The sequence below is a fragment of the Schistocerca nitens genome, chromosome 9, assembly GCF_023898315.1.
Source record: "Schistocerca nitens isolate TAMUIC-IGC-003100 chromosome 9, iqSchNite1.1, whole genome shotgun sequence".
In the NCBI taxonomy this organism is placed as follows: Eukaryota; Metazoa; Arthropoda; class Insecta; order Orthoptera; family Acrididae; genus Schistocerca; species Schistocerca nitens.
Window position 1 is genome coordinate 233244562 of NC_064622.1, and position 7380 is coordinate 233251941.

The 7380-nt window shown below is 41.9% G+C and overlaps 1 long non-coding RNA gene across 5 annotated transcripts in view; it reads right to left on the reverse strand.

Moving 5' to 3' along the window:
- LOC126203518 (uncharacterized) overlaps window positions 1-7175 on the reverse strand; it is a 254145-nt gene extending 246970 nt beyond the window's left edge. For 3 of the 5 annotated variants that reach the window (XR_007540278.1, XR_007540283.1, XR_007540284.1), the window contains exon 1: window positions 7132-7167. This is a non-coding gene — a long non-coding RNA (uncharacterized LOC126203518). Of the gene's footprint in view, window positions 1-7131 lie in introns of all 5 variants that reach the window. The other 2 variants (XR_007540282.1, XR_007540273.1) reach the window with 2 other exon arrangements.
- Window positions 7176-7380: the final 205 nt, after the last annotated feature.

Sequence of the window (7380 nt, forward strand, 5' to 3'; positions counted from 1 at the left end):
CCATCGCAAAACTGTTTTAGATTAAAGTAAGGCAAGATTTCAGTTTTTTTTTTTTTATTATTGGTCTCCTGAATCTAATAAAACATGTCCCAGACGTGTACAGCAGTGGTTTTCCAGAACATCCAACATGAATTCACGTGTGCTATGGTATTGATGAAAGTAGATTATCTGCCATATTCACACAGTTTCACGTAACGTTATTACCCCGTTTTTTCAAAATTAAGTTCTCTACAACTTGTGTTGAAAACGTTGTGCATAGTCTGGTATTTAAAAAGCGAATTAGGCCAAGTAGTTAATAAATTAAAATTTTACGAAATTACGTCTTTACTTCTCTGGATGTTCTGCAAAACTGCTGCAGATACACGTCTGGTACATGTTTTATTAGATCCACTTGATCAATAAAAACAAAATGAATGGAAATCATGCTTTGCTTTAACCTCGTACAGCCATGAATTCAAAATAGTGAAGTTGCTAAATTGCCGACAAAATATTTTACTAGCCATAACTCCGTAACTAAACATTTTCGAACGTGTGTTTATCTGAACTGTTTTCTTTAGTTTTACTTATAGAATAACATATCAAAATATTGGCATATCTTCGTGAATCACCCTGTAGAAATATAAAGGCTCCAAATAAAGAGTGCTTCCAAGAAAGTTGCTACATTTTTGAGCGTCTGTTTCATGGCTAAATACAACAAACATTCTATTCAGTATAACAATACGAACCCTGCGTCCTGTTAAAGGATTTCTGTAGCTTTGGTAAAAGTCAGAAAAAATCATCAGCTGTATATCACATCATAGCTGATAAACTTGTACAACTTATACCGCAAATATCAGTCGGGATTAAGTAAACACCCGGCACCAACTGATGACCTAAGATATGTCACTGATAAACGTGCGGCTACCATAACGACACTGCTTGGGTTCGGCAAAGTATTTGATGCACAAGAAATTGGTTCCAGCGCGTGAGAAAAATAAACATTTACTTACACATACTTCTGTAGCTATTACGATTTCTCTTACTTTATTAAGATGGTCATTTCTCCCTATGTAGGTAGGTGACAGTAAAATACTTTCACATTAAGGGAAAATAATGCTGACTGAAATTTCGTGAGAAGATCTCGTCGCAGTTAAATCGACATTCGTTTAATGACTTGCAAAGGACGTATAAGGGTACTGTAAACAGTCTCTTTAGTAGAAATGTTATACCTTCTAAGTCTTGGTTAAGTGCAGTCCATGTGATGTCTTCCCCATAACATTATCTATCTGGTCTTTCCAATTTAAATTGTCCTTAAAAGTAATTCACAGATACTTAGTTCAACTGGCAGCTTTTAAATTTTTGTAATTTCTGGTGTAACCGAAATTTAATGGATTTCTTTTCTTACTCATTTGGGTGACCTTATAGGTTATCTATTTTGAGACCATTGTCACTTTTCACACAATGTCGGTACAGTGACTATTTTGGAAATGGTTTGGATATTCTGATGACTTCACTAGAGGGCAAACGATAGCTTATTCTACAAACAGTCTAACAGGGCTACAAAGATTGCCTCCTAAAATGTTTACATAGTTTAGGGAGGGAAGAGAGACTATAACTCTTCTTTTGGGAAAGCCGGATAATAGTTCTGTTTCATCGAAACTGGACGTGTTTTTCTTCATAGAGTTACCACAATCGTTACTGAAGAAAAAGAACGAGATTGAATTGGAATAGTTCTGTGTTACTCGATGATTTTCTGTTGATTACCACGAACTGTGACCTATTTGATAGCAACCCACGGGTCTAGTCACGTAACTGAAGTGATACTTCATAGACACGCAATTGATTAGAAGTCTTTTGGAAGGAACAGTGTCAAAAGCCTTCTTGAAACCTAGAAATATGGAATCAATTTGAGATCCCTCGTCCACAGCACTCTTTATTACTTGCGAATGAAGAGCTTGTTGAGTTTCACAACAACGAATTTTCTGAAAACACGATGACAATGCGTCAATGAATATCATGCATATGAATATCGATCTTTCTTCAGTGCTCCAAAAACTACGACTTAAAGTACGTGTGATGACGTCCCAGGAGGTTTCGTTTCATCTTGACGGTATCCAAATGCCATGTATCAGAAAAAGGTAAAAATGAATATTAAAATTTCGCAGCAGCAGCTCAGCTGGACAGAAGTGCTGTCGCCACATCCAAGAAGACGTACATTACACAATGAGTTATTTGAATGAAACTGCCCTATTATGATGTAATCCATACCGGCACCAGCAGTGGTAATGCTAGATGATTAGAACTGATCATGAACGAATGTGTGTGTTACATCCAACTTGTCCCCAATATCAGCACGTCAGTGCTTCACAGCCCTGTTAATGATTTCGTCTAAACAAGTTACGTGACTAACATAACCTTTGTCTACATCACCAACTCCCCAGGGTGCAAGCACACTTTTTACCTCGTGTGACGTCGTGTGCTGTCAATACCACGCCACCTGAGTCCACATCTAGAACTTGGCGGTAGCCCATGTGACTACACCGACAACCTATGGTCGGCTCAAAGACACGCCCTCCTCAGGACATGCGCCCAGTACCACTACGAAAACGACTTAATAGATAACCTACCGCTCTCTACCGCAGTCTAGTATAGTCTTGCTGTAGTTCGCTCTTTCTGTCTACTCTAAGCGTTGTCATTCAGCCTTCGTTACTACTGCGGACATCGGACTCGGCTTATCTCACAGACTTACGTTGGATATTGCGTCGGACTTGCTGGGAATCACGTTAAGTATAGAGATGTATCAAACACTACGTATGAATCTCGTTATTTGTCTCCCTGTCACAGAAGCCACCACCTCCTTGACCTCCACACGTTTATGGTCGACCAGACACCTCACATGAGAGGCCACGAGTTTTCACTGAGGCGACAAAAGTCATGGGATACCGTGCCGGACGTCGTTTTGCCCAGTGTAGTGCAGTAACTTGATTTAGCATGGACTCAAAAAGTCGTTGGAAGTTCCCTGCAGTAAAATTGACCCATACTATGTCTATAGCCGTCCACAACTGCGAAAATGTTCCGAGTGCAGGATTTTGTGCTCGAAGTGAGCCGTTGATTATGTCTCATAAGCGCTTGACTGTATTCGTGTCGGACGATCTAGGTGACCAATCTATTCGCAGAATGTTCTTCATATCAAACTCGAACAATGGCACATGGCGCATTGTCGTCCATAATGATTCCACCACTGAATGACTGCAAATGGTCTTCTGTTAGCCGAATATAACCATTGCAAACATCAAAATTCAATCGCAATCATGACTTTAGTAAAAATGTGGAAAAGGTAATGTTGAATAAGATCACTGGGAGCAGTTGTGATCTAAATAAGAATAGATTTATTCATTCTTAACATCACGAGACAAAAAAATGACTAAAGAATCGAAACAAATATTTTTTATTTGGACAAACGCTATCAATCATATGCGGCCTATGGTGAACAAAGTGATCACCTGGGGATCAACACACGACATTAACCAGAACACTCAGATTAGAGGCCTCTTTCTCACACGTTTACGCTGTGACGTTTGCTGAAAGCATGAACTCGATGGAACCACAGTCTTACATACAAAGATTGCTATGTCCCTTGTAGCGTCCATCTCTAACTTTCCAAAGAATGGCCATAAACTCGCTAAACCCTTGTGCCGTCACAAATATGTCTTGAAGCAGAAGCAACGTTTTCACCCAGGTTTTGCAGAAAAAACGATCCCCTCGGCCTTGAGCCACCATACGTTTTCACTGCAGTCGTTTAAATCGGCACCCTCTTCCTTTAGATGCAGGCAAAGCCTACCGCAACTCCTTCAGTAAAGCACACAAGCAAGAGCGTTAACTGCTGCCAACCATTTCATGATATGAATGAAGTCAGATAAATTCCAGCTATAGCAACCAAGTAATAGAGATCAACTTCTCTAGGAACACAACACCGTATCAGAACTGACAGTGCCCTGCAATTTCTCACCTTCGCCAGTCAATGAGGGGTTCAGATGAACTAGACTAACCAGTCCATTGAATCTAAACGCAGCCCTCACCATTACTGAACCACTACCAGCTTACACTGTGTCTTGTTGAAAACTTGGTTTTGTGGCTAAGTGGGGCGTGTGCCACACTCAAAATCTAGCATGAGCTCTTACGAACTGAAATAGGTACTCGTGTGACATGACCACCGTTTCCCTGTCACTTAGGGTCCACCCGATATGGTGATCGGCTCAGGAGAGGCACTGCAAGCGATGTCATGCTGTTAGCAAAGGCACTCGGGTATGTCGTCTGCTGCCATAGCCCATTAACGACATCTTTCACAGCACTGCCGTAACAGATACGTTAGTCGTACGTTTCACACTGATTACTACGGCTATTTCACGTATTGTTATTGCCTGTTAGTACTGACCAATCAAACGCAGTTGCTGTCGGTCGTTAAGTGAAGGCCATCAAGCACTGCACTGTCCGCCTGAAATGTCATATTCTCGGCACACTCTGAATTCCCAAACGATCTCCAGAATGTACTTACCCAATCGTCTCGCTCCAAATGCCTTTCCGCGTTCAAAGTAAGCTAATTACCTTGCTGAGGCCATAATCACCTGGGGGAAATTTTGTACATGAATCACATCTACATCATACTCCGCAAGCCACCTAATGGTGTGTGGCGGAAGGAACTTTTGGTACAACTATCTGATCCCTCCACCCCTGTTCCACTCGCAAATAGTGCGCGCAAAGAATGATTGTCAGTAACCACCTGATCACAAATGAAAGCTCCGCCAACGCCCTGCCCTTTTACGCCTTGTGTACCCGATACTACCGACACTTGAATGTGTGCATGTCGTTATCCCATCACCTTTGTTACCTTAGAGTTAGGTTTCGTACATGAACCAGTCGCCTGCTGTGGAGGTGACCCTAGAGCCGTTAGCCATTGAGCTCTGTACACCAACAAGCCCGTTTTCAGTGGTGTCGGGCACATTCGACTTGTAATCTCACTGACTGTATTAGAAGTGTCTACAGTGATGAGACCCGCTTTGAACCGAGCCCCGATGACCAGTGGAGACGTACTTGCAGACACACATGGGTGTGCCATTTCATATCATAGCAGGACCACTGTGAGTGTCATCCTCGGAAATTTTACAGCATGTTCTAAGCCCGTTTCATTGCCCTTTACGGCAAGGCATCATGGGCTTACATGTCAGCTAGATAACGCCCTCCTGCACACGGCGAGACTTTCTGCTGCTTGCCTTCGTACTTTCCAAAACATACCTTACCCAGTAAGGTCGCCTTATCTCACCCCAGTTGAGAAAGTTTGGAGAATTATTGGAAAGACCCTCCAAGCAACTCGGCATTTTGAAGATCTAGAGCGCAATTTGGACAGCATTTGCCAAGGTATCCCTCTGGAGGACATCCAACCATTCTATCAAACAATGTCAAGACTAATAACTGCTCACGTAGCGCCAAAGGTGGACCAAAGCGTAAACGGCTTTCTCAACTTATGAAGCTTTTCCTCTTGAATAAACTATCGAATTTTTTCTTAAGTTGCAATCATTTGTTTGACTGTACACGCACATTACATCGACCGAGTTCCGTCACTTTTTGTCTCAGAGTGTATTCGTAAAGTAATTCTGGTGCAAGGATTGTCCTTTTTAGGAGCCGTAGCGGTCAGTTTCATAACAAATAACCTTTTCGTTCCAAAACAGGGCGGGAGGAATATGAGAATCTTTTATCTGCGAACGTGAGAACTAAAATTATTAGACACAATGGAAGAGACACCAAAGATTTAGAGCCAGTATGGTAGTGCTGTTAGTACTCAGTAAAAAGCCCTCTCCGGTAAAGAAGCAGTATGTGAGCCACACTGCGTCACGGATGACCGAATATGTGGAAAATGGGTTTAGCTTCCGAACTGACTGCCGCAGCAACGCCTGTAGACCTATGTGTCGAACGCTACGAACGATACCATACAGCTACAATAATCGCTCGTCGTCTCTTTGTGTCGCATTAAAATTGAGCTAACTCTTCATTTAACGAAACTGGAATATAACCCATGGAGCACGAAACGACAAAAATTTATGTATTCATTAAAGGTATTTACGAAATATCAGGGTAGTTCATTTACTGTTTAGCTTGTGGAAATTTGTATGATGTCTATGTCGTAAGTGCTTCTGTAAATCAGCGCAATAAATAATCCGTAGTGTAGCCCATATGATTTAGAAGAAAATTATTTTCCATCGTCTTGTCATCGAAACGATATGTAAGCACAGCGTTCGTTGCATTATTGAGATTTAGTGACAGCACTTCAAGCAACCGTCTGTTACATATTGCTCAAACGAACTCCACTTAATCAAATTTCCAAACGGGAATGCTACCACAGCTCAGAATATGTGAACATAACAACTTCATGCTCCATTTTATTCCAAATGGCTGCTGTTTTTGGGGCTTGCAGTTACTGACTGGTAATATTAATCTCCTTTCCCAGAGTTTATTTCTAGGTAATTAGGTGCACATAGTCTCACTCTTCTGTACGCGGCGCTTGCCTCATTTATCCTTTACCTTTTCCGTTCTTTACAAATCGGATATCATCAGAAAAAGTTAGGCCTATGGTTCCATCTGTAATATTTTCTGACAAACAGTATGGCGCAGTTGAGTTCGACCTGTCAGTCAGTATAAAAGAACAAATGAATAAAGGCTTGTGTACTGGTGAAAGCATGCAGTGCAGTACATGTGAAAGTGGATGCATATAGAGAACGGATGGCTCAAATGGCTCTGAGCACTACGGGACTCAACTGCTGAGGTTATTAGTCCCCTAGAACTTAGAACTAGTTAAACCTAACTAACCTAAGGACATCACAAACATCCATGCCCGAGGCAGGATTCGAACCTGCGACCGTAGCGGTCTTGCGGTTCCAGACTGCAGCGCCTTTAACCGCACGGCCACTTCGGCCGGCTAGAGAACGGATGGAAGAACGGAGTGTCTCAAAGATTAGCAACAAGTAATTCGTTTCTAGCTGTTCCCCTCTTCGAAACGTAGTTACAGGTAAAACAACGTCATTGGTATATCTGTTACAAATGCGTCTAAGAGTCAATTACAAACGAAGTTACGTGGCTCTGTTCGGCGAATTGGCTTACCGACACAGGCGGCGACCACGACGATGACAATGAGTGTCTTCTGCATGGCGAATAGTAGCCAGGAGTCAGCAACATCGCCTTTTATAGGCTAGCAAGCTACCGTGGTTACGTAAAGCGAACGTTATCAGATAAGTGCGAATTGTAGTGATAAAAGCTATCAGGCGTTTTGTACTTCACAGAAAATTATCCGTTGTTCCCTCCTGTGGGTGTTAATAGCAGTCCGACAAGGAAAATGGAAATTAATTTACA